This window comes from Suricata suricatta, chromosome 13, assembly GCF_006229205.1.
Source record: "Suricata suricatta isolate VVHF042 chromosome 13, meerkat_22Aug2017_6uvM2_HiC, whole genome shotgun sequence".
Lineage (NCBI taxonomy): Eukaryota > Metazoa > Chordata > Mammalia > Carnivora > Herpestidae > Suricata > Suricata suricatta.
Genome location: NC_043712.1, coordinates 80,586,821 through 80,613,150, shown reverse-complemented (window position 1 = coordinate 80,613,150; position 26,330 = coordinate 80,586,821). Strand labels below are relative to the sequence as shown.

Below are 26,330 nucleotides of genomic sequence, written 5' to 3'. Positions count from 1 at the left end.
TCACTCATACTTACTAGCTGAAGAGAGGGGAAGCCAGAAGTACTTATGCTCTGTCGATGGTGCTGGCCCAGGTTTGGTGGGAGGGTAAACTGTTTCCTTATCTCCGCCGAAGAATACCTTGGGTAAAATACAAACATCTGAATGAAGCGGTTGTTCTAACAATTCATCGCAATGACAGACACAATCTTTGGTACCGTGTTGTGAAACGCACGCTTGGGCTGGGTGATGGGCAGAACTGACAAACGTGTCCTTGGTGGCCTGGGCATGGACGCTGTGGCTTTTGTCTCATAGTGTGTATCCTTGGAAAGTTCCCCAAGGCCAGGACTCCTACAACCAGAGCTGCTGCCCAGTCGGGGAAGGGGGGGAGCATAAAGTGGAGGAAGAGTCTGAGGCCCAAGGAAAGACCCAGGGTACTAGGCACCATCTTCCCAGACCATTCAGCGCCTCATCTCTGCACGAGGACATCTGGTCTCGGCTGAAGTACTTTAAACTCCATGCTCCCATTCGGATCCAGCCTTTCTCTCTCTCTTTTTAATGTTTACTTTCGAGAGAGCACAAGCAGGGGTGAGGTGGTCAGAGAGACAGGGAGACACAGAGTCCAAAGCAGGCTCCAGGCTGTGAGCCGTCAGCACAGAGCCCCACGCGGGACTCAAACTCAAGAACCGCGAGATCATGACCTGAGCCGAAGTGGGATGCTTAACTGACTGAGCCACCCAGGTGCCCCCAGGCCTTCTCTTTTTAGACAGCTGACCCATGGCTGGCTGCCTGCTATGCAGAAGAGTCCAGAAAACGGTCATAATGAACACTATCTCCTCCCTGCAGGCATCAGATGCCACCTGGAGTTCCAAGGACTGAATTTTTCCCAAACTGCTCCTGGTGGAGTGAGCCTTTGACTCACCCGTATGGAAACACTGCCGTGCCGTGCCCTCAGCCGGCACCCCTGGGAGCTGGGAACCAAGCACACGCAAGTTGTTCCCCACTGTTCACTCACACTACCAGCAGGAGCTGCTGACCAGGGAAACCCGAGCTTACAAGTGGATTGACTTTGAGACACACGTGTGATCGTCTTTTGTTTGGGGCTCAGAACACAGTCTCTCATTTCACATTTCTCATTCAATCTCCTTAGCTGGTGGATTTGTAGGCTAGTTCGCAAAAGTGTATTTAAGCCACAGTGAGACCACTATACAGTGTAACTAGAAGTGAACAGCCATTTCCTGAGAATCAAGTGGGATCATATATTTGAAACATGCTGTGTATCCAACAAAAGGTGATACAAAATTTTTAATTATAATTTTTTTATTAAAAGAAATGTTTATGATGTTTATTTATTCTTGAGAGAGACAGAGCATGAGCAGGGGAAGGGCAGAGAAAGAGGGAGACATGGAATCTGAAGCAGGCTCCAGGCTCCACACTGTCAGCACGGAGCCTGACGTGGGGCTCGAACTCACAAGAGATCATGACCTGAGCTGAAGTCGGACGGTTAACTGACTGAGCCACCCAGGCACCCCTTAATTATAAATTTTTTAATGTTTTTTTTTTGAGAAACAGAGAGAGAGTGCGAGCAGGAGAGGGGCAGAGAGAGAGGGAGACACAGAATCTGAAGCAGCTCCATGCTCTGAGCTAGCTGTCAGCATAGAGCCGGACGTGGGGCTCGAACCCATGAACCATGAGATCATGACCTGAGCTGAAGTCGGACGCTTAACCAACTGAGCCACCCAGGCGCCCCTTAATTATAATTTTAAAATATAAGATTTGAATATTATAAATAAAGCTTACTATATTTTCTCTATTATGATGTGTGCTAAGGCACAGTTATGAACCACCCTGCACGATAAGGCTTCTGACATGGTCTGCTTGGCTCCTATCTGTGGCCATATGGTACATGCGCACAGGCAGAAAACCTGCTCTGGCCTGTGCGCAGTCTCCACTCTCCGAATCTTAAAGCATCTTTCAGGATTCCCTTCCAGGACCCAGGCACTCATGCTGCAGGGTTCTGAATGGTGATTGGATACAAGGATGGAAGAAAATGGCTGGAGCGCATGCGTGCCGGGACGGCCCCTCAGGCTGATACAGTGATGTGTGAGTCCCCCTAGGAAGGAACGTAAGCCATACTAAATGCATTCCTAATTTTCCAGAGATGTTTTCCTTTTTTTAATTTTTTAAGTATATGAAAATACGAGGATAAGATGTATTCTATTATCCATTGGGGAAACACAAATCAAGACCACATGAGCTGCCCCTCCACAATCACCAAGATGGCTGTATCAAAAAACATGGGCAACAGCAAGGCTCAGTGAGGATACAGAGAAATTGGAACACCACGCATTATCGGCAGGAATGCAAAATGGTGCAAGTGCTTTGGAAAATAGTCTGACTATTCCTTAAAAAGCTGAACGTCACAGGAGCACTTGGGTGGCTCGATTTGTTGAGCACCCAGCTCTTGATTTTGACTCGTCATGATCTTGGCAGTTCATGAGATCGAGTCCTATGTCGGGCTCTGAGCTGACAGTGCAGAATCTGCTTGGGATTCGCTCTCTCTCTCTCTCTCTCTCTCTCTCGCTCTCTGCCTCTACCTTGCTCATACTCTCTCCCTCTCTCAAAATAAAAAAACATGAAAAAAAATTTTTTTTCAAGTTAAATACGGTGTTCCCACTTCTATCCCAGTGATTCCACTCGTAGGTATTTATCTAAGGGAAATGAAAATATACTGTCACATAAAAATGTATGCATGAATGTTCATAGCAGCATTATTCATAAGAACAGAAAAGTGGAAACAACCCAAATGTCTATCAAATGCTCCGTGGATAATGAAAATGCAGTCTATCACACGATGGACTAATATTTAGCAACAAAATAGGAAAGAGGTACTGATATATACCACAATATGGATACACACTGAAAATATCATGCTAAGTGAAATAAATTAAATCCAGAGACCACATATTTTATTATTCCTTATATGAAATTTCTAGAGCAAGGAAATCTACAGAGGCAGAAAGTAGATGAGTGATAGCCTAGGGCATTGCAGGCAAATGCAGAGTGACTGCTAAGGGGAGCGGAGTTTCTTTTTGGGGTGATGAAAATGTTTTCACCTTGACTGCAGTGATGGTACACAACTCTGTGAATATCTTGAGAATTACTGAATTGTGCGAGTTAAACAGGAGAACTGTGTCGTAGGTGAATTATTTCTAAATACAGGTAAGGATACAGATAGGTATGTAAGTATTCTAAAGACAGAAAAGAGAATGCAAAAGTGACTGAATTTTTTTTTAACGTTCCTTTATTTGTGAGAGAGAGAGAGAAAGAACACACGCGGGGGAGGGGAAGAGAGAAGGAGACATAATTGGAAGCAGAATCCAGGCTCGAGCACAGAGCCTAACGTAGGGCTCCATCTCATGAACTGTGAGATCGTGACCTGAGAAAAATCAAGAGTTGGGCGCTCAGCCAACAGGGCCACCCAAGCACCCCCACTATGTTTCACTTTTTAAGGAACTGCCAGACTATTTTCCAAAGTTCTTGCACAAAGCACCTGAGGTGAAGTCAAAAGCTGAACCGAGTGAGCCACCCAGGAACCCCAAAAAGTAACCACATTTAATGAAACCGCCAGAAAGGGAGCAAAGCTTTTAGAATTTGATTCCAAGTACTCCATGGGCTGATTTTTAAAAAATATTTTTAACTTTATTTATTTTGAGAGAGACAGAGGCAGCGTGAGTGGGAAGGGGCAGAAAGAGAGGCAGAGTGAGAATCCCAAGCAGGTTCCGCATTGTCCGCACAGAACCCAATGCGGGGCTAGAACCCACATAACCGTGAGATCGTGACCTGGGCCCCAACCAAGATTCGGACACTTACCCAACTAAGCCACCTAGGCGCCCCAGGGCTGACTGTCATTATAAGCTGAACAATCACCAACTTTTAAAAACCAGCAGATTAGACCACCAGCCCAGTCAAAAGGCCCACCTTGCATGAACAACACTGCCTCTTGCGTTTGGCACCCCAGGAACCCAAAGTGGCAGGGCACTCACTTATCTGCTTACTTAGGGAGGTGACCGTCCACACAGAGGGACAGGACAACCAAGAAGAGGCCCTTCGCTGTGACCCAGATGCCTTCTGACAGACATGACTGACTGCCCCCAAGATGTCTGCCCCCACGTCATCCCCTCAAACTCTCTCAAATAACATGGTTTTGTTTCCTGGTCATTCTGAAGCCACAGACCAGAGGGGTCTACCTGAATATTCATGGGAATACCTGAAACGTTTCAGAGAAGGAGTGGGATTGTGAGGGAGTCCAAGAACAGAAGCAGGGACAGACTCCTGCTCTCAGTTTGAAGGAAAATCTGTCATCCTATGCCAAAACCCCAATATTTTATCCAGCATGAAATCAGAACGTTCCCGCTCTTGAATCCTTCTTAAACGGGGAGCAGGTGCTTCTGGTGCAACCTTCTGCATCGGTTTCCTAATACAGAGCTCTAAGACTGATCCTCCTCCCTGACCAGTCGTGCCCGGCCCAGTCCCTAACACGGGCCCTATTTCCTGTCCCTACACCATCGATCTACAGAAAGCGATTACGCCTGTCTCTTCAAAACCGTCAGCCAGAGAGATGAATCGTTTGTCCTTAAAATGAAAATAGTGAATCATCCCACATGGAAACGAACCTCCATCATGTGAAGAGATTCAAAATTACATCTCTCTGGAGAGGCCCTACGCACATATTAAATCAGCAAAAATAAGCTAGAATGACAAGATCACATGCTGGTCGAAGTGTGGGGGAAATCGGCATGCCCCGCAGCCCTGGGGAACCCCACAGGCTGTATACTGGTTCAGTGTCTCTGGGAGGCAATGGTGTAACATCCAGAAAGAACTATAAAACTCTCATTACCTTCAATCTAATAATTTCACTATGGAGCATATACCCCATGGAATTCATATAAACAAACGTAAAATTTGGGCAAGAGTGAGTAGATCTCTGTATACGGCAGCAAATAATTGCAAATAACCAATGTACCCAACACAAGGGAGAACACTGAGTATGTACATAGCAAATAGGTGAAATATGATTTTACCACTTATAAAAATATGGGGGCGCCTGGGTGTCTCAGTAGGTTAAGCGTATGACTTCACCTCAAGTCATGATCTCATGGTTCATGGGTTTGAGCCCTGCATCAGGCTCTGTGCTGACAGCTCAGAGCCTGGAGCCTGTCTTCAGATTCTGTGTGTGTGTCTCTCTCTCTGACCCTCCCTTGCTTGTGCTGTCTCTCTCTGTCTCTCAAAAATAAATTTTAAAAAATTAAAAAAAATTTTTTAATATGAATGAGGTTCAGCCACAGAAAGGTGCATTTGGTTGTCTGGGTGGCTCATTCGGTTAAGTATCCAACTCTTGATTTTGGCTCCGGTCATGACCTCACAGTTCTGGAGTTAGAGTCCGGCATCAGACTCTATGTGGACAGTAGGGAGCCTGCTTGGGATTTTCTCTCTCTCCCTACATTGCTCATGCACTCTCTCTTTCTCTCTCAATAAATAAGTGAACCTAAAAAAAGATGCGTACCAAATAGGTTACAAGTAAAACGTAATATGAGGAATTAAATACAAATAACAATATATGTGTAAATATACTACAAGGACCAGAAATCCTTTTGGTAGTTCTATAAAGGGAGATTAATAACTACCACTCTCAGCTCTTTCTGATGTAAAGTTGCTTTTGGTCGTCATGTTAAAAAAAGAAAAAGGTGTGTACATATAAAGTAGCCTGCAGGCATTGGAGCAATATTTGGGAACTTTAAAAATTATGTAAATTTCAGCTATTAAGTCAGTGATATGGAACTTTATTATCAAAAAAGCACCTAGGGTCCCAGTGTCAAAATCACTCCTCTTCCTCTCCACACAATCCTAGTGAAGGGGGAAGCTTGTCTACACAGGTAAGAGAACTCAGCCTGGGCAAGGGGTCATACGGGCTTGGTGTCCATACAGTATTAACATTGTGTGGGTTTTATTTCCTCTGTACTTGAGTCTCAGACCAAACTCAACACGTCCAGGATAATTTTTGTGATGCTGGATGATAATATTTCCTTGATGAGCTAAGATACTCTTCTTCTAATCATTCAAAATACTTTAAAATATTACTTTCTTTATTTCTACAAATTTTTCTGGGAGGGAGCCTTGGGTTTTTGTTTTGTTTTGTTTTAATGTTGGTGCCCTTACTCAGGAGTCAGCATGGTAGAGGGGAATGGGTTGCAAAGCTCTATTTTTGTTTTTAATATTTTAAATATTTATTTTAGAGAGAGAGAGAAAGAGAGAGAGAGAGAGAGCAAGCGGGAAAGAAGGGAAAGCGAGAGAGACACAGAATCTGAAACAGGTTCTAGGCTCTGAGCTGTCAGCACAGAGCCCGATGCAGGGCTTGAACTCATGAACAGCGAGATCATACCCTGAGCCAAAGTCCAATACCTAACCCACTGAGCCACCCAGGCACTCCTCAAAGCTCTGTTTTTATTCAGATGAACATGGAGAAGAGCTCACCAAGTGTGGTCCATGGGCCACACTTTTGCATCAAATTATCAGCTGCTTAATAAAATGCAGATTCCTAGATTCTACCCGCCTGGTCCTGCATCTCATACAGTGTGGCCTGGAAAACCGCATATTTAACCAGCAACTCCAGGTGATCTTTATGTCAGGAAAGCAGAGGATGCACTAGTAGTGCAAGACTATGAGAGACTACTGGCTCATTCATTCATTCACTCATTCATTTATTCATAAAACATCGAGGGCACAAAAGTGCCAGCCTCTTGGCCAAGTGCTAGGGATTAAAGTCCAAGATGATACTGTTGCTGCTCCCGGAGGCTCGGCCCAGTGGGTGGGAGGGAGGAGGACACATAAATATCTGAATAAATAATTATGATACAATATGATGAGTATTATAATAAAAAATGTGCCCAGTGCCTTGTGAGCAAACAGGAGGGAGTTACTAATTCAGCCTAGGAATGCTTAGGAGGCTTCCGGAATAAGAGGACTTTAGAACCATACTTAGAAACAAAAATGAGTAGGAGTAGACTTGATAGAAAAGAACAAAATGCATTCCAAGCATTTTTTTTAACCATTTCATGACTTTGAGACTTTAAGTTTCCTCCTTCGTGTATTTTAACTATCAGGTCGCCCTATCTCTTTACAATGAACGTAGCCACTTGCCAGCTGTTTGAGTTGCGGGATAGTCCTTAACCAGGCTGGGTCTTAGTTTCATCACATGTGCAATGATCTCCTGGGCGCCTTTCCAGCTCCAACTGGCCACACTGTTCAAGAATCACCAAGTGGAACAGTGGCTGTGATCTGTGCCTGAAGCTGCGCTAGGAAACCACTCAGCCCCTGAAGGCTTCTCACTGGCTTTCACCCCTGGACACCCCTGGACGGGAATTCTTTCACTATATGATGGGATGGCCAACAGCCAAAGTGGCTGGAAGAAATGTAAAACCGATTCAAGAAAAACTGAGTCAGTCAGTACTTAAAGGGGCTTGGGAGTTTCCTAAATGTGACACATTTTAAACAGTAGCGAAAAGGGCAGGATAAAGGAATGCAAACATAAACAATCGACTTAGTAACAAAGCGCTCAACCAATACAAGTGTCAAGTACGCAGCCAGTAATAAATACTAATTATAGACATTTGTGGGCGGCACACACAAGGACGTGGCCGCGAGCACATGGTGTCATTAGATCTTGCAAAATGACCATGGTTCAACTAGAGATGACTTGCACCAAGTGAGCAATGAAAGAATGTTATTTCCCACACATCCTGAGTTATAAGGTTAGGGCGGTATAGTTTAATGACAATAATAAAGATTTTTTAATTTGTTGTACGTAGAAAACCTAGCTCTGAAGTAAATACCCTAGAGTCGGGTCCCTGAGCAGGGCATAGGTCAAGTCTGGAAACACACAGCAGGCTCAAGAGTGAGGAGTTCCTGGACGGGACCACATAAAAAATGATCTGAGGCTTTTCCTGAGATGCAGCCTCAGATACTTTCAGTAAAGTGCACTTTTTTTAAAGAGGGTGTTTCTGTTTTCAAATGAGCTCTGTGCCCAACGTGGGGCTTGAACTCATGACCCCAAGATCAAGAGTCTCACTTTCTACTGACTGAGTCAGCTAAGTGCCCCTAGTGCACCTTTAAATTTAAAAAGGCTACAGGGCACCTGAGGGGCTCAGTCAGTTAAACGTCTAACTTTGGCTCAGGTCACGATCTTGTGAATCATGAGCTTGTGCCCTACCTTGGGCTTTATGGTGTCAGGGCAGAGCCTGCTTCAGATCCTCTGTCCCCTCCCCCACCTCAAAAAATAAATAAACTTAAAAAAATAAATATAAAAGGCTATACAATGAGTTGCTGTAGCAAATGTTATATGTATATTACATATATAATGTATATAATGTAATATACATATAACATATATAATGTAATATACATATGTAATGCAATATATATATATACCCATTCTTATACAAACATGTTTTGAGCAATGAAGTCTGGAATGAATTCCTCAGAAACTTGTCAGCCTGAGGCTTCAAAATAGATGCTTCAGGTTTCAGAGTTTCTCATATTTTCCATCTCTTCCATAAACAGACATGCCATAAATGCACAAGATTTATAACGATGATTCAACAGGTGGAAACATGACTACAAAGAGAAGTTTGCCGCCTGGTAATGAGCTGTGGAACTTATGCTTCTTCCTCACAGGGGAGTCCCAAATTCCTTTCCCGTGGAAAATTCCTCTGACTACAGAAGAATATTTATTAGACAACCAAAGCATTTGAGGGTTTCCCCAGCAAGCCTAGGGAAGAGTTCGCCAATGTCTTCAGGGTCTCTCCAAGGCACTGCTTTTCTCCAGCCATTATGCAGCATCACATACACTCGTGTAAGTGACTTTCTCTCCCGATATAATCACTCCTGATAAGGCAGCATAATCACCTAAAAGAACACCTGTAAATACTGAGTAATGTTTGTGTGCACCTGTTTAAAAAAAAAAAAAAGGTTTCCAAAAAAAGCAGTATGCTGACACATAAGGAAAGATATCTAACATATGTAAGCAGACGTTCCCGAAGAGGAGGTGAGACGGGACAGGAGCAGAAGTCATATTTAAAGAAATATTTTGACAAAAGCATCACAGGGATTCATAAAGCTCCACAACCCTCCGTCGGATTTGATACAGAGAAAAATCAAACCTAGCCACGCCGTTTTAAAAACTGCTGAAAATCAAGGGGAGATTTTAAACGTCCTTGAAAAAAAATCTGGGGAAAAGACACATTACCTTCCAAGTGTAATCAGGAAGCTGAGCACTGACTTCTCAGCCGAAAAAGTGAAACCCCGAAGGCCATGCAATGACATGGTTAAAGTGTTGGAAGAAAACAGCTGCTAGTCTAGAATTTTCTACCCAGTGAAAATATCCTTCGTTAATGAACGGGTAAATAAAGACTTCACCAGATAAACAAAAAGCTGAGAGAACTGATTATCAGCAGAGCGATACTAAAGGAAATCATGAACAGAGCCCTGCACACAGAAGGCGGGCAACCCCAGACGTGTCCAGCACCTGTGCACAGCAGTGCACGAAGCCGTGAAGTGCATCAGAAGGGTAAACATGTGAGGGACGCTGGTAGTACAAAATAGCTGTGATCGTGGTAATAATGGGAGCTTAAAATACACACAGCATTGGGGCGCCTGCCTGGCTCTGTTGGTGGCTCATACGACCCTTCATTTCGGCACTGGGTTCGAGCCGTGTGTTGGGTATAGAGATTCTTTAAAAAGATAGAAACTCTTGGGGCACCTGGGTGGCTCCGTAGGTGAAGCATCCAACTTCGGCTCAGGTCATGATCTAATGGTTCTGGAGTTCAAGCCCCGTGTCAGGCTCTCTGCTGTCAGCACAGAGCCCAGATCCTCAGTCCCCCCCCCACCCCGGCCCCTCTCCCACTCATGCTCTCTCTTTCTCAACAATAAACATTAATAAAAACCTGCATTTAAAAAATTAAAAATCTTAATAAAATTAATAAACAAAATATGCATAGCATTAAAATCCATGTCAGTAATAACAGAAAAGGTGGGAAGGGTAAATGGACTTCATGTGTCCTAAAGTCCCTGCATTGTCTGAGAAATGGTAAAGGTACTAATTAATATTAGAATTCTATTAAGCATGTATTGTTGTGATTTCTCTGGAAACAAGAGACAAGTTGAAAATTAGGGGAAAAAACACAGTAGAAATACATGTTTAAACTCAAATAAAGACTTGAAGGTAAGACCTGAAAACATAAAACTTTTAGAAGAAAATATAGGCAGTAGCACCTTGATGTAGGTCTTAGCAATGATTTTTTTTTAAATTTTTTAAATGTTTATTTAGTTTTGAGAGAGAGAGAGTGGCGGAGGGGTAGAGAGAGGGAGACACAGAATCCAAAGGCTCCAGGCTCTGAGCTGTCAGCACAGAGCCCGACACGGGGCTCGAACTCACGAACCGTGAGATCATGACCTGAGCCGAAGCCAGTCACTTAACCGACTGAGCCCCCCAGGCAGCCCTTGGCAATGAGTTTTTAAATCTAACACCAAAAGCAAAGCAATAAAAGCAAAAATAAACAAATGGGACTGCGTTAACATAAAAAAGCTTCTGCACAGCAAAGGAAACCATCAAGAAAATGAAAAAGCAATCGACTGAATAAAAGAAAATATTTGCAAACCATATATCTGATAAGGGGCTATTTTTGAATATACAAAAAAATCATATGACTCAACAGCAGAAAAAAAAAAAACCCAAACTGCAATCTAATTTACAAATGGGCAGAAGACCTGAATAGACAGTTTTCCAAAAAGACATACAGGTGGCTAATAGGTACATAAAAATAATGTTCCACATCATTAAGCACCAGGGAATGCCTATCAAAACCATAAGGAGCTATCACCTCACACCTGTCAGAATGGCTGTTATCAAAAGGCAAAAAATAATAAGAGTTGGTGACGACAGGGGAAGAGGGAACCCTTGCGCACTGTGGGTGGGAATGTAAACTGGTGCAGCCACTATGGAAATTAGTATGGTGGTTCCTCAAAAAATTTAAATATGATCTAGCAATTCCACTTCTGGGTATGTATCCAAAGAACACAGAAACACTAACTCAAAAAGATACATGCATCCTCATGTTCACTGCAGCATTATTTACAATATCCAAGACAGGGAAATCACCTAAGTGTCCTTCAATGGGTGAATGGATAAAGAAATTGTATATACATATACAATGGAGTATTAAAGAAACTTTGCCTTTTGCAACAAACTAGATGGACCTTGAGAGCATTATACAAAGCGAATTGTCTGACAGGGAAAGACAAATACTATATGATATCTCTGATATATGGAAGCTTCAACAAAACCAGAAACAAGATCATAGATACTGAGAACAGATTATTGGTTGCCAAGACATATGAGAGAAATGAGTGAAAGGAGTTAAAAGATTTAAAAAGAAAATGCCAGGCAATTTGCCTGGGTATAGACCTTTCTGTTGAAAAGGGTCATCCACTTTATAATTTTATCTAGGATTCATCTTGCTCATTTCTGAAAACCAGGAAAGAAACTAAAAACTGTAATGATTGGTAACTGAGACTTTGACTATAATAATCTCATTCCTCAAAACGACCAAGGGAAATAAGTAAAATTGTCTGTTATCATCACGTTCAAGACACGTTATCTGAGTCTTAGGAAGGAAAGGGTTCAAGGAAAAATCAAACTGAAATATATCAGCAATTACGTTAAGTATAATTAGAATAAATTCACCAATGATAAGACAGAGATCATCAGATTACATAAAAAACCACATGCTACTGACAAGAGACAAACTTACATACTTTACTTTTTTAGCAGATTTATTGAGGTGTAATTGACATGCAAAATACTGCACATATCTAAAGTATACAATTTAAAAGTTTGATACATGTGTATGTACACTGATTAAATCATCACTGCAATCACAAAGCTTCCCCCTTCCCCTGACCCTTCTCCCCTGGTAACCACTATTTTGCTTTCTGTCATGGTAGATTAGTTTGTATTTTCTAGAATTTATTATATATGTAATCATACAACAGATCTTTTTTTTTTTTCTGGCTCCTTTTGCCAGCATAATTGCTTTGAGAGCTGTCTATGTTGTAGGCTATATCAATAGTTCATTTCCCTTTATCATTGAAGAATATTCCATTGCATGAATATACGACCATTTGCTTATCCATTCACTGTCAAAAGGACATATGAGTTATTTCCGGTTTTGGGCTATTACAAATAAAGCTGCTATTAACAGTCATGTGCAAGCCTTTATGTGGACATATCCTTTTATCTGTCTTGGGCAAATGCCTAGGTAAACTGCTTACAAAGTGATGACAAAAAATTAGGCAAAAATAGACAAAAGAAAGCTGGTATAGCCATAGTAATATCAGGCAAAAAGGACTTATTTATTTTTATTTTTTTAATGTTTATTTATTTATTTTTGAGACACAGACAGATTGCATGAACAGGGGAGGGGCAGAGACAAAGGGAGAGACAGAATCCCAAGCAGGCTCTGTGCTGTCAGCTCAGAGCCCCACCTGGGGCTCGATCTCACAAACTATGAGCTCATGTCCTGAGCTGAAATCAAGAGTTGGCCACTCAACCAAGTAAGCCACATAGGTGCACCTGGCAAAAAAAAACTTTAAAGCACAAAGTATGACAAAAGATAGGACATTTCCTAAATGACAAAGGTCAATTCATCAGAAAGATACAGTAATGTATATGCACCAAGTAATAAAGCTTCAAAACATATAAAACAAGAAAGATCTGCAGAAGTAAGAGGAGAAGTGTCAAATTCACAATTATGGTGAAAGATTTTAGCATACCCCTTTCAGGAAGTGATAGTACATGGAGATTAAGAAATCAGAGATAGACAGGATTTGAACATGATAAGCAAACTTGGTCTAATTGACTTATATAGAAAGTCTACACCTAATGACAGAGTATACATTCTACCTGTGCCATTTACCAAAAGTGACAATATACTGGACCACAAAGCAGGTGTCAACAAATTTCAAGGGTCAGAAATCATATAGAGCAGGTGGACTGATGCCTCAGTAGAATTAAACTAGAACTCAACAAAAACTTACTAGATTTCTAAATATTTGCTTATTTTTACAAATGGAATAGTATCAAACACTTTCTTTATGTTCATGCACATGGGCTGAATAAATGAATTTCAAAAAACTAGTTGCAAACCAAAAAGGAATAGAGAGAAAAATTATATATACTAGGTATACATGGTTATAAACTATTCTTTTATTTTCAGTATATTTTTTGTATTTTTAAATATAAATAGTATTAAAAAAACCATTACAAAATGTCTCCCTCCTATTTCTGTCTGCAAGTTCCCTCCCCATAGACAACCCACATAATAGTTTTTTGTGTATATTTCTGTGTATGTATAGTATACATGCAAATATATGTACATATTCTTTCCCTCAATACCGTACACAGATGGGAACATAATATTTGAGATTCATGTATACTGTAGTGTGTGCTAATAGTCATTATTTTTTTTAATGGAGTATTACATTATATGGATATACTACAATCTGTTTATCCATTTACTGGTGATCTTCAGTTTGTTCTTTTCACTTCATGAGTATATAAGAATTCCTTCAGTCTTTTTTTATGGTTGTATATAGATTCTACTCTATAGCTGGGCATTTTCTTAACTAATCTCTTTTACATATTTTTGTTATTTCTAATTTTTTATTGAGGTATGATTAACATAAAATTATATTCACTTCAGGTATAAAACATAATGATTCAATATTTGTAAATATTGCAAAATGATCAAGAAATAAGCCCAGTTAATATCTGTTATCTTCATAGCTACAGATATTTTTATGATGAGAACTTTTAAGATCTACTCTCTTAGCAACTTTCAAATATGCAATATAGTATTATTAACAATAATCACTATGCTCTACGTTACATCTCCATGACTGATTTATTTTATAATTGGAAGTTTGTACCTATTGACCCCCTTCACCCCTTTTGCCCATCCCCACTCGCAACCTCTGGCAACCACCAATATGTTCTCCATATCTACGAACTCCATTTTTTGTTCTGTTTTAGATTCTACAGATAAGTGAGATCATATAGTATTTGTCTTTCTCTGACTTACGTCACTCAGTACAATGCCCTCAAGGTCCATCTGCGTTCTTGCAAATGGAAAAACCTTTGAAGATTTTTTTTGAGGATGGAGTGCCTGGGTGGCTCAGTTGGTTAAGCGTCCAACCTCATTTCAGGTCATGATCTCGTAGTCTGTGAGTTCAAGCCCCATGCCGGGCTCTTTGCTGACAGCTCAGAGCCTAAAGCCTGTTTCAGATTCTGTGTCTCCCTCTCTCTGTGCCCCTCCCCTGCTCATGCTGTCTCTTTCTCTCAAAAGTAAACAAGGATTTCATAAATAAATAAATAAATAAATAAATAAATAAATAAAATCAAAAGTTTTTGAGGAATCTCCACACTGTTTTCCAGAGTGGCTGCCCCAGTTTACACTCCCCTGTCATTTCCAACTTTGTGCCGGCACGAATGATGTTCAGTAAATTGCACACATGCCAACCCACACATTTATAAATATATCTGTGGAACGAAGTCCTAGAAGCAGAACTGCTAAGTCAAAGGGTTTGTGTATTTGTTTTCCATGATATGCTATCAATTAACACTTTAACTAGCAATAGAAGAGAATGTACAACATAGTTTCATCAAATTCAAGGAGTTAATGAACTAACCGGCTATTTGTGTGTGAGATTACCCCATAGGTCTTCACTGAGGAGCCCTTCCCTCCCCTTTGTGGGCTGGAAGCTGCCGTCTAACAAAATCAAGCCCCTCATTTCCAGGGCGACTCGAAAGCTCAGGACAGCGTGGTTACCTTCTGTCGCCTAAAGATTTGGTTTAGACATCAACAGTCTGGGGCAGAAACGAGAGGGCCAGGTTGCAGATGTAAATTCGGCCAAGGTGGAGTTTACGGTTGGTTTTCCAGTTGGGGTAAGAGACCGACATCTCTCCACCCATGATTTCTCACCTGCGTCCCCATCACGTCGACGGCCGTCAGCAGTGCCCGAGATGGCACAGTCCCTGAATCTGCCCTCTCGGAGGAAGGCCACACAGCCTTACTAAAGGGCAAATGAACCAAACTCTCCAAGCCCAACCGTCATCTGTGTGCTTTGTTTCTGAGCAAAACCCAAGCCATAAGGGCTCTCGACAGGCTGGTCACAGGCGATCTTCTTGAAAACAGTGTCTGAACCACACTTACGGGATGAAATTTTGCCAGACTCACGAAATACAAATGGGCATGCTTCTAGATGTTGAGAACAACCCAAATTATCAGCAGCATGAGAGGTTAACCCAGCTTTTTAGTGAGACCAGAAAATTACGCCAATATGTCTCCAGTGCGTGCACTGGGCCTGGGCCTGTGTGCACGGCTGGACGTGAACCATTTCACCGACTGCCCCCAGCAATGCTCTGGATTGAGCTGGTCTCCCTCGCCCAACAAACAGAGAACTCAGGGCAGGAAATGTCTGCAGTCCGGGTTTCAAACCAAGGCCATCTGACTCCAGGAACAGTGCTCTTAGTCACTATGATGATAATAAGCTTTAAAAAAAAGGTATTTAAATCTACATACACTATTTAAAAATACATAGAAGGAAAACCACTAGCAGGAAATACTTTTCACACTTATGTCAGAGAGACAAGAAAAGAGTCTTTTCATTCTATTCTGTTGCCTTTGTTCCTATGGTTTGTGTAGTGGCTGCCATAATTATAGGACAGAAGTTGTGTATACACACACATGAACACACACACCCATTTTTAACCTCCATGTTGTCAGCTTTCCGAATAACATAAATTCTTCTGCTGAGACACAGGAATGAGCCTGAACATCCCAAGAGTCTCTTGAGGGCTCTTTTATTACATTTTGTTTGTTTCTCAGCCTCCAGGAATTTCTAAATAAAACTGGGTTCCCGGCATACTTTGCGCCCTCGCACCCACTCCCACATCTACCTGGGTCCCATTAAAGTCAACAAACACTGTTGGGCGCTCTTCACTAAAAGCACCTCATTTCTCCACTCTGATTTGTGATTTGTCTAAATTATTCATCCTGGGCATGACCAGCTCCGTGGCCATTTAGAGGCCACGTGCCTTATTTTCCACCCAAGACCATATCGTGGGGCTGTTTTTTCTCAAATATCCTGGCCAAGGCTGTGAATTAGCGGCATGTGTGTGTCTTAGGGAGGTGCCTTCAATAAGACCCTAAGAAACTTCTGGCCTCTGCTACCCAGGGTGACTGCAGCTGTGAAGTCCAAAAATGCCTTTTACTGTAAGGTTTAACAGGATGATTTTTAACCCATTCTTTTCTGGGCGAGTTTCCTTCCTTAAAGGAAGTGGTCCCCGGACCAACGACATCAACATCCCCTGAAAATGTGTTCGAAAAACAAATTCTTGAGCCCCACTCCAGACCTACTGAACCCTAAACTCTGGGGTGGGGGGCCAGCCACCTATATTTTAGCAAGCCCTTCAACGGATTCTGACCCACTCGCGAGCCTGGGAACCACTGACTGGTCTGTTGTGAGCCCACAAATTCCAGCCCCACCTGCCAGCCTGCCTTTGCCTTCCATTTACTCTCCCTCCGACTTTGGACTTGGCCATCTGACCATTCTCCCTCAGCCTAAATAACACTGCCTCCCCATCTAATTTGAAAATAAAGATTCTAGCAGACATTCATTTAAGGATGTTTATAATTCCTACTCAGATTTAACCAAAATATGCAACTTCATGCAAATATGTGCACCCCAAAGTAAACAAATCCCCCAGTCCCAAACCATCTCTATTTTTACTTAAAATGTATTTTATTATGTTTTTAATGCTTATTTATTTTGAGAGAGAGACAGAGACAGAGCGTGAGTGGAGGAGGGGCAGAGAGAGAGAGGGAGGGAGACACAGAATGTGAAGCAGGCTCCAGGCTCTGGGCTGTCAGCACAGCGCTTGAGGCAGGGCTCGAACTCGCAAATCGCAAGATCATGACCTGAGCCCAAGTTACACACTTATCCGACTCAGCCACTCAGGCACCACTCTCAAAAACTGTTTTAGACCGGATGATGGAAACAGTACTTCTTAAACCAGAGAAACTACATTGTTCCTAAGTTATTAAGCTATTAATGACTAACTACTGTTTGCTTTAGGAAAAAGCTCTTAAGTCAGGGAGGGGCAGGACTGAGGCCTGGGAGGGGCAGGACTGAGGACTACCAGGGAAAACGTTTTGGAGAAAGAACAGACTAGGAAAGTTGTAGAATGCAGAGAATCTTAGCTAGGAGGAGTAGAAAGGAAAGGTCAGACAGAAGGCCAGAAGTCTGATCTTAATTTATTCTTCAAACAAACATTTAGTGAGCACCCACCTTTTCAAGGTTCTATAGCGAGGGAGGCAGGCACAGGTCCCTGTCCTCATGAGAGGCTTATATTCAAATGTGCGCTGATGCCCGCCCTTCTGTATTTTGTGTCAAGCTTCCTTATTCTGCGTCAAGCATCACCCCATCCAGTGATCGATCTTTCAGCTCATGGTCCTAGTGTCTCACGACCACAGGGAAATGTAACCAGACCCCACCTCATCTACCAAATTTAGCCACTCACAGAGCAAAGGAAATCTCCCGGCAGCATCCAGATTTTCTGTCTTTAGAAGTTCCAAGGATTATGCGCATCCTATAAAGCCAAACCTTCCTCCTAATAGACCTCCCATGGGTTAAGTCATATCCCCATTTTCCCCAGAGAAGGGAAATGAGGCAGAGGAGAGCTAAGTGACTGGACCCAGTTCTGAAGCAGAGCCCGGTCTGACCTAAGGAGCCTGTCTTCCTCTCTGAGCACTTTCCTTGCCTGGGTGGGCTTGGGCACTCATCCCTTCCCGGAGGCGAGGCCCTGTCTTCAGCCGCCATTTTTCAGAAAGCCACCAGCTACCAGGACCTTCATCTTTTTTCTGTAAATATTCTTTCCTGCTGGCGTCAGATAGAAAGAACTTTGTTCTTGTTTTCCATCTACTACTTGCTGTAAAAATCCTGACGCTGTTTCCTTAATAAAATTTCTATCTAGTTATAAAAATAGCTTCCTTTGCTCATCCCTTTTTCTCAAGCATTGGTCATGTTAGTGCAATATATACAGAAGCAAAAAGCCCTTAACCCCTTCCCGATGAGTTAGAATACACTCTGTGCGCTAAAGAGTTATTTGAGATGGCAGATACTACAGTATTTGCTTTGGTAAAATTGTGAATTTTGAGTTTTGGACCAAAAAGGTGTTTTTAAAAAATATTTATTTATTTTGAGGAGATCACAAGTTGGGGAAGGGCAGAGAGGGGGACAGAGGATCCAAAGCGGGCTCCTCGCTGACAGGCTGACAGCATTAAGACCAATGTGGGGCTCGAACTCACGAACCACGAGATCATGAGCTGAGCCGAAGTCGGATCCTCAACTCTGAGAGCCTCCCAAGGGCCCCAGACCAAAAAGGTATTTCAAGTCGAGAATACTGGCTAAAAACAACAGCTCATCCAACTGTCGGGGGGAAAAGGTTCTCATGCAATATTTATTAGTTTATTAGAGTATTATGTGCTATATTTGAATAATAGTTTATTATGTAAAAGTATAGTAAAATGTACACTAACAGGTATAAATTATTCCTGATCCTGAACAATAACAAGAACAGAACACAAGAAAGATAAAGTCATACAACCTTTCAAGAGTCACGGCAGGTGTGCAGATTGTATATAACGAAATTTCTTTCGTTCTTAACGGTTGATTTCCTCCTTATTACCTACGCTTCTTAAAATCAAAACAGTCAAAAGAGTTTCAAAATAGTGAGAAGGATGACCTGACAACATTCTGTTTAGACTTCTAGAAAATTATGCAAAATAACTTTGAATCGGGCACGTATACGACCTTCAGTCCTTGTATGTATTTGAGACACTGTTTGTTTCTTTCCCTCTTGTGTTTTAGAAAACCTTGACATGAAACCTCTTGACATTCAAGTTAGTTCTGGAACAACATGCTAACTTCACCAAACTGGGAACACCTCCCTTGCAATCTCCGTCCAGAAACCCTTTTCCTTCCAGCAGGGAGCCTCGAACTTCAGCACACTTAAGAATAAACGAGGGAGCTGGTCAGCAAACAGCATGGACATCTGGGCCCCAGCTCCAAAGACTCTGACCCACCAGTCTGGACACGACGAGAATCTGCATTTTTAACAGCCCTGCCGGTTCAGGGGCAGCCCACCGAGGCACACTTTGAGCAGGAGACAACACCCGCCCTAGGAACCAGAAGTGCGTGGAAAATCTGACCGAGAAACCTAGCTCGCTGGGAATCCAACCTCAAAAGGTGATCAGACTCCGTGCTCACTCGGCTGGAACTAGGGGCAGAACGTGCACGTGCTTCTGTTTGTAATTTCCCACTTGTCCCAGCAGGGGAAGGCTTCATCTGTAAGACTGCAAGGTCAAGGTTCCCAAGAGACCCTAAGTAAGGCGTTTCCTCCCCACCACCATGGAAACGAGGTCCAGGCACAAAAGCTAAGAGAAAAGGGAAAGAAGGAGAGATGGCAGAGAAAGATGTATAGGGAGGGGCGCCTGGGGGGCTCGGTCAGGTAAGCGTCTGACTTTGGCTCAAGTCATCATCTCAGGGTTCCTGAGTTCGGGGCCCACATTGGGCTCTGCGGGGTCTGTGCACAGCCCGCTTGGGTTTCTCAACCCCCTCTCTCTGCCCCTCCCCTCCTTGCTCTGTCTCTGTCTCTCTCTCTCTCAAAAGTAAATAACCATTTAAAAAAATAAATATGTTTTATAGGAGAAAAATAAAACAAATTTAATATTGCAGGTGCCTGGGTGGCTCAGGTGGTGAAGCATCTGACTATTGATTTCGGCTCAGGTCATGATCTCATGGTTCCTGAAATGAAGCTCTGAGTTGGGCTCTGTGCTGACAGCACAAAGCCTGCTTGGGGTTCTCTCTCTCTCTCTCTCTCTCTCTCTCTGCTCTTACCCACCCCCCCTCCATGTGCATGTGCTCTCTCTCTCTTTCTCAAAAATAACTAAACATTTTTTCAAAAGAAAGAAAGGGAATATTGCTCACATGAGCAGGATGAACCACTCTGTCAATGCAGAACAGTTCCAGGCTTTGCTTCAGAAGGTGTGCACCAGCTACGCCAGCAAATTAGCCAGGAACCAAAGAGAGTTAGGAACTATTCATATTCTGGCCTCATCTTGTCTGCAGAGTCCATAGAATTTAGAAGGATGATCTTGTTCAGAAAGCTTTCTAAATTTTTTTTAATGTTTTATTTTCTATTTGAGAGAGAGACAGAGAGAGAGAGGCAGAGCATGAGCAGCGGAGGGGCAGAGAGACAGAGACAGAATCTGAAGCAGACTCCAGCCTCCTAGCTGTCAGCACAAAGCCCAACGCAGGGCTCAAACTCACGAGCAGTAAGATCATGACCTGAGCCGAAGTCAGACGCCCAACAGACTGAGCCACCGAGGCGCCCCTCAGAAATCTTAATCCATAACAAATTGCGGAATGGGATTACATCTCTCAGTGAGATCTTGCTCATGAGATTTCTTCTTCAGCCACCCGCATTCCTACTAAGGGTTGGTGACCTCTCCCCTGACTCTGGCTACTACAGCAAGAGTGTATCTCACTGACAATATTGTGGTTCCTCTTGAACTACTCTCCCGTGCAGCTCCCAAATATGAAACACACAAGGAACATGGCTTTACTTCTTACCTTCAGCCAGGACATAACAGCTTCAACTTCCTACAGTTCTTCAACCCTTCCATTTCATGAAAGTCTCTTGCACTTCAACACAATTTAAAGTGTTGGCCACACCCTCTTTCCTCGACGCATGATGGTGGAGTTATGATCCCTGAGGACATTCAAATGCCTTTGCACCAGATGACTGTGCGTTGAACATGCTAAGGTGAAGTTAACATGCAGTAATTTACATGAAGGAGATTTTACAAATAAAAAAACCTAAAACTGATCTCTGAAATGAAGCTATCATACATGGGGAAGAGGCCACTCAGGGGGCACAAAGCCAACACACACACACACACACACACACACAGCTCTTCCTGTGACATCTCCTTTGCTCAAGCACAAGGGATCCCCACAAGAAGTCAGTGAATGTGACTCCAGCTTTGCATAATTTTAGAAGCTTACAAAGGCTCACCTTCCCCATGCAGAGCCTCACTGCCTACAAAGTGGGCAAGACAAGTCCACACACGCAGGCAGATTAAAAGGAAAGGTCATGAGACACTCAGTGAGGTTGAACCACTGTCTACAGCTAACGAGCCTCACCAGTGAAGAGCAAAGTTGAGATGAGAACTCAGTTCTCTCCATGCCCAGGAAAGTACCCTGCGGTCTTTGTTTCTAGAGACGCTTGCACTAAGTAAATCTATGTGGGCAGAAATCTATGTGTCATGATAAAGGTGGCAAAACTCTCTGATCTACGCTCGTAATTCCCACCACTTAAAAGCATAAAGGAAGTGTTTCACTGGCTGAATGACTAGTCATTTGAGAGGCTAATGCACAAACAAGACCTGCGGAGGGTGTCCGGTCACTATGCAGTTTAACCTGTTTCTGCCAATCACACACAAACACGGAGGAAATGAAGCCCAGACCATCCTATGGGAGCCCGGGGAGCTAAGGAAGATAATGTCCCAAAAAGCAAGGGTGAGGATGGGGGTCCTTTCCTAGGAGAGATGGAGAGTGAAGAAGGGAAAACCAGGTTTTCACAGGCAGTCTCAGAAAGATGCGATTTTTAAACATTTCCTTTTTTTAAAATCTTTTTCTTTTTTTTTTTTTTTATTTATTTTTGAGAGACAGAGAGAGACAGCGTGAGCAGGGGAGGGTCAAAAAGAGAGGGGGAATACAGAATCTGAAGCAGGCTCCAGGCTCTGAGCTGTTGTCAGCACAGAGCCTGACGCGGGGCTTGAACCCACGGACCGTGAGATCATGACCTGAGCCGAAATCGGACGCTTAACCGACTGAGCCACCCAGGCGCCCCAACATTTCCTTTTTTTTTGAAATGTTTATTTTTGATAGAGATTGAGAGTGAGCACATGCACAAGTAAGCAGGGGATGGGTGGGGGTAGGTGTACAAGGATCCAAAGTGGGCTCTGTGCTGACAAGAGTGAGCCCAGTGCCGGGGTTGAACTCACGAACTATGAGATCATGACTTGAGCTCAAGTTGGATGCTTAACCGACTGAGCGACCCAGGTGCCCTGGAAAAATGCATTTGGAATCAAACCCTTGCCCCAAGGGTAGAATAAAGTACTTAGTGCCTTTGGACACCCTAGGGTCAGCTTTCCTTAGACCAGAAAATAACAAGTTAGTTTAAATGCACGTTAGCTATGAATAAAAGTTAACAATAAAGCTCATCCTAATTTATGCAAGGAAATCTATACAGGATTTTAAAAATATAATCAAATCTAATCCGAAATTATCCTTGGGGCACCCGGGTGGCTCAGTCTGTTCAGTTTCTGACTTCGGCTCAGGTCATGATCTCACATTTTGTGGGTTTGAGCCCCACGTAGGGCTCTGTGCTGACAGCTCAGAGCCTGGAGCCTGCTTCGGATTCTGTGTCGCCCTCTCTCTCTCTGACCCTCCCCTGCTTATGCTGTCTCTCTCTGTCTCTCAAAAATAAATAAAAAACGTTAAAAAAAAAAAGAAAAGAAAAGGAGACCCTGAGTCCCAAATCTGTCAGGCTATTGGAACTGCTTTTGCAGATTAAAGGAATCCAGCCCCTATTTGGCTTCAGAGCTAGGCTCCTTGTACAGCCTGCACAGCCTCACAGGGAGGCCTGGGCCCATGGCTAGTGGTAGCAGGGGTTGGCACGAACCTTGGCAAACCCAAGATCCCAGACCCACATGGAGCTACGAGGGAATGTTCAGCTCCGCACAGATCATCACTGCCACCCAGCTGTACATGACTAGTGTTATTGGAGATCTGGATTTTTATGTGAAATCTGCGGTTTGTAAATGTTGGTAAGGGGAAAAAAGAGAGGGAGAAAGAGAAGAAACGCCCTTGGATCTGCACACCCAATGTCCTGGCTGAGTAGGCTTCTGTTCGTAGCTACTGTGTGATGCACCCTCAAAATAAACCACCATCGACAGAGGTAAGCTGAGGGTGTCTGGAATCCTTCCTACCCCAAAGAGCCTACCCTGTAGTGACTTTTACTACAATTAACCACATAAGCTCACAATCAGTGCTTACAGCCTGGGACGGACTGTTTTCATTGGTCCACGTAATCCTCACGACAACCCCATGACTAGGCAGTATTACCTTTGCTTCACAAATTAGGAAACTGAGGGCAAGAAAGGCTAAGTAACTTGCACCAGAAAGTTGCTATAGGAGTTAAACTTCTGGCATTTTCCTCTTCCAGCAGCTTAGCTGGAAAGCTTCACGTGTGGAAGCTTTCTGGAGAAGGGTATTAAACTTTAGCCTGCCTACTGAAAGGAATGGGTTGGGGCTTGTTTTTGAGACTCTGAACTCAGCTCCAATATCATTAATCCTTCCAGGGGTAAGGAGTCTTGGAAACTAGTCCAAACGTAACTCAAATACCCACAGGAGCAATGGGCAAGAGATTTAAGGGCAATTGCCGAAGGGTGAGTTTTCATCAAATACCATTTTCTTTTTTGCATACAGTTTTGTCTCTTCATGTTTTATTGGGGAACAAATCTCAAGCACAATAAAAGTGAAGCCCGTTGGACTCCAAAATCTGTTAGTGCACCAACTATTTTTCTGATGGGGGGGGGGAAGGCAGAGAAGGTACCTGGACCAGAAATTCCATTCGGGCTTTTATTCCAGCTCTTTCTGCCTGAAGGGTATCCTGACCTTTCTTGACCAGCACCCTCCATTCCTGGACTCCTTGAAACGTCCTAGAAGCCTGCTCGACTCAGTCCCAGCTGAGAAGAAGACCTGCATCATCAGTCTCCTCGGTCCCCTTCCCGTGACCACCTAGCCTCCGCTTCCTCTCTACTCCCTCGCACGGCCTACACCAATGGTCTCAGTCTTCCACACCTGCCCCGGGCAGAAGCTGTGCTTGACCTAACTGCCCTTGGCTGGACAGCCACTGACTTCTTTCCTGCCCCGTTCTTTAAAAAATTATTTTAATGTTTTATTTATTTTTTAGAGAGAGAGAGACAGCGTGAGCAGGGGAGGGTCAGAGAGAGAGGGAGACACAGAATCTGAAGACAGGCCCCAGGCTCTGAGCTACCTGTCAGCACAGAGCCTGACGCAGGGCTCGAACCCACTGACCGTGAGATCATGACTGGAGCCAAAGCCAGATGCTTAACCGATTGAGCCACCCAGGCGCCCCCATCCTGGCCCGTTCTAACTTGTCCTTTCCTTGCGTCAGACTCTGCTGACCTCCTCCACCGTTCACGAAGCCTCTCCCTGAGATCACAGGCATCCTGCGAACCCGCCCAGCCAACTGCTCTAGGTGCTTTTGTTTTTGGATTTTGTTGTTGTTGTTATTGTTTTTGGTTTTTGGAGTTGTTTTGTTTGATTTTTTTTTTTTGGTGTGTGTTTTTGGTTTTCTTCTCCTTTGGACCCTTTAAGTGTTGTTTGTTCCCAAATGACGGTACTAGGATAACTTTGGGATGAAAAGGGAAAAGGATCAGCTGCTGCAGAAGGTGAGTAAATCTTATTCCTAAGACATGGGGAAGCAGGAAAGGAAAAAAAAAAAAAGGAAGAATCCCAAGCAATGAAAAGCCCGATGTTGTGTGGTGTCCCAGGGTCTGCTGATGAGCCTGCTGTGACTGTTTTCTGCAGAGCACATAGATTTTTATAAATGGCCTTTTCTCAGAGGACATCAGTTGCTTTAAGGGTTTCATTCCTTCAAGGGACAATGTCAAAGTTGTTGAGCCCAAAACTGCCCAGTTTGATCATTTAGCTTACATGGAAATTTTTTTTTCCTAAAGAATGCAGAAAGGAATTTCTATAAAGCAATTAATTTACCCTCTTTTGCCCAACCGAAAGCAGCGGCACATGAAGCCTAGGCTGTTTCCTGTCAGCTTAATAATAAACAACTTGGCCTTGCCTTGCCCTCACATCCACGGCCCACATGCTCCTAGGGAGATGGTGAATGCTGGTCTGGGCCACGTGACGTTTAAAAGACGTTTAGTGTGTGGAATACCGTCAGGAAGTTCCAAAGGTCCCAAGATGTGGCTCCTCCTTATACGGCCCGTGTTCCAAAATAAGGGAGAGGGGCCTTGGGCCAAGGGCACCTTCATAAGAGCTTTCAGGGAGCTATGAATTGTCTTGATGTTACAATTTAAAGTAACAGCATATTCTCAGGGCGCCTGGGTGGCTCATTTGGTTACGTGTCCAACTTGGGCTCAGGTCATGATCTTATGGATAGTGAATCTGAGCCCTGCCTCTGGCTCTCTGCTGTCAGCACAGAGCCTGCTGTAGTTCCTCTGTCCCCTTGTCTCTTTGTCCCTCCCCAGTTTGTTCTCTCTCTTTCCCTTTGCCCTCTTTCTCAAAATAAATAAATAAACTAGAAAAAAAAAAAGAAAAAGGAATAGGATATTCTTTAAAAAGCCAAAATTAGCACGGCAGACATGACACACTCTAAGAAAGGTTGGACATAAGACATTTAAAGTTTTGAAGGAAAATGTATTGGAGCTGTCAGATTGGAGCTGACATTAAACAAAGCATCACTGACTTTTCTCTCTTTTACCTTTGGAAGGAACAGAGGCAGGCCAAGTGTGGGGTGGAGACTTGTCTCTGTTCTGGTTTAGAGAGTCTACCGTCAGAGAGGAGAACTCAACAGGGCAAATTTGGGATACCGTGAATGCTCTGGTGCAGTAAATTCTGTCCCCAAAAGTCATGCCATAGGGCCACCTCTGGACTTGAAAGCTGGCCATGACTTGGCGCTGGCCCAACGTCCTGGGCAACTTCCCAGCAATCCCGTGCCTGTTCCGTCACCCCATCCCATGAGGTCTCAGGTAAGGGAAGTGTTTGCAGCAGAAACAACAGTTACAAAGACAACCAGGCACAAAGAGAGATGAGAAGATGGAGCGCTGAGTCCAACCGCGGAGAGTGTGACCTCCCTGCTCCGTGTCCTCTTCCTCCCAGAAGTCTGCAGTCGGGGTTGCCCATGCCTGAATCTGTCACCTAGAATGAGGTAACGATAGTAGCTCACAAACGCCCACCCATTTAGGTTATTATGTTTGTGGAAAGTCCCTATTTCCCAGCAACAGTTGTGTGTCCTCGGGCAGCACCCTGCATTTAGTCACATTATCTCAGTAAAAATCAACGGACTC

General features: G+C 43.5%; 1 protein-coding gene across 2 annotated transcripts in view; it reads right to left on the bottom strand.

The window, feature by feature from the left end:
• The window catches only part of DOCK8 (dedicator of cytokinesis 8), a 212,618-nt gene that overhangs the window by 164,350 nt on the left and 21,938 nt on the right, over nt 1–26,330 (bottom strand). For both annotated transcript variants that reach the window (XM_029920954.1, XM_029920952.1), the window contains one exon: nt 15–117. The gene's annotated coding sequence lies outside the window, so the exon portion shown is untranslated. Of the gene's footprint in view, nt 1–14; nt 118–26,330 lie in introns of those variants that run through there.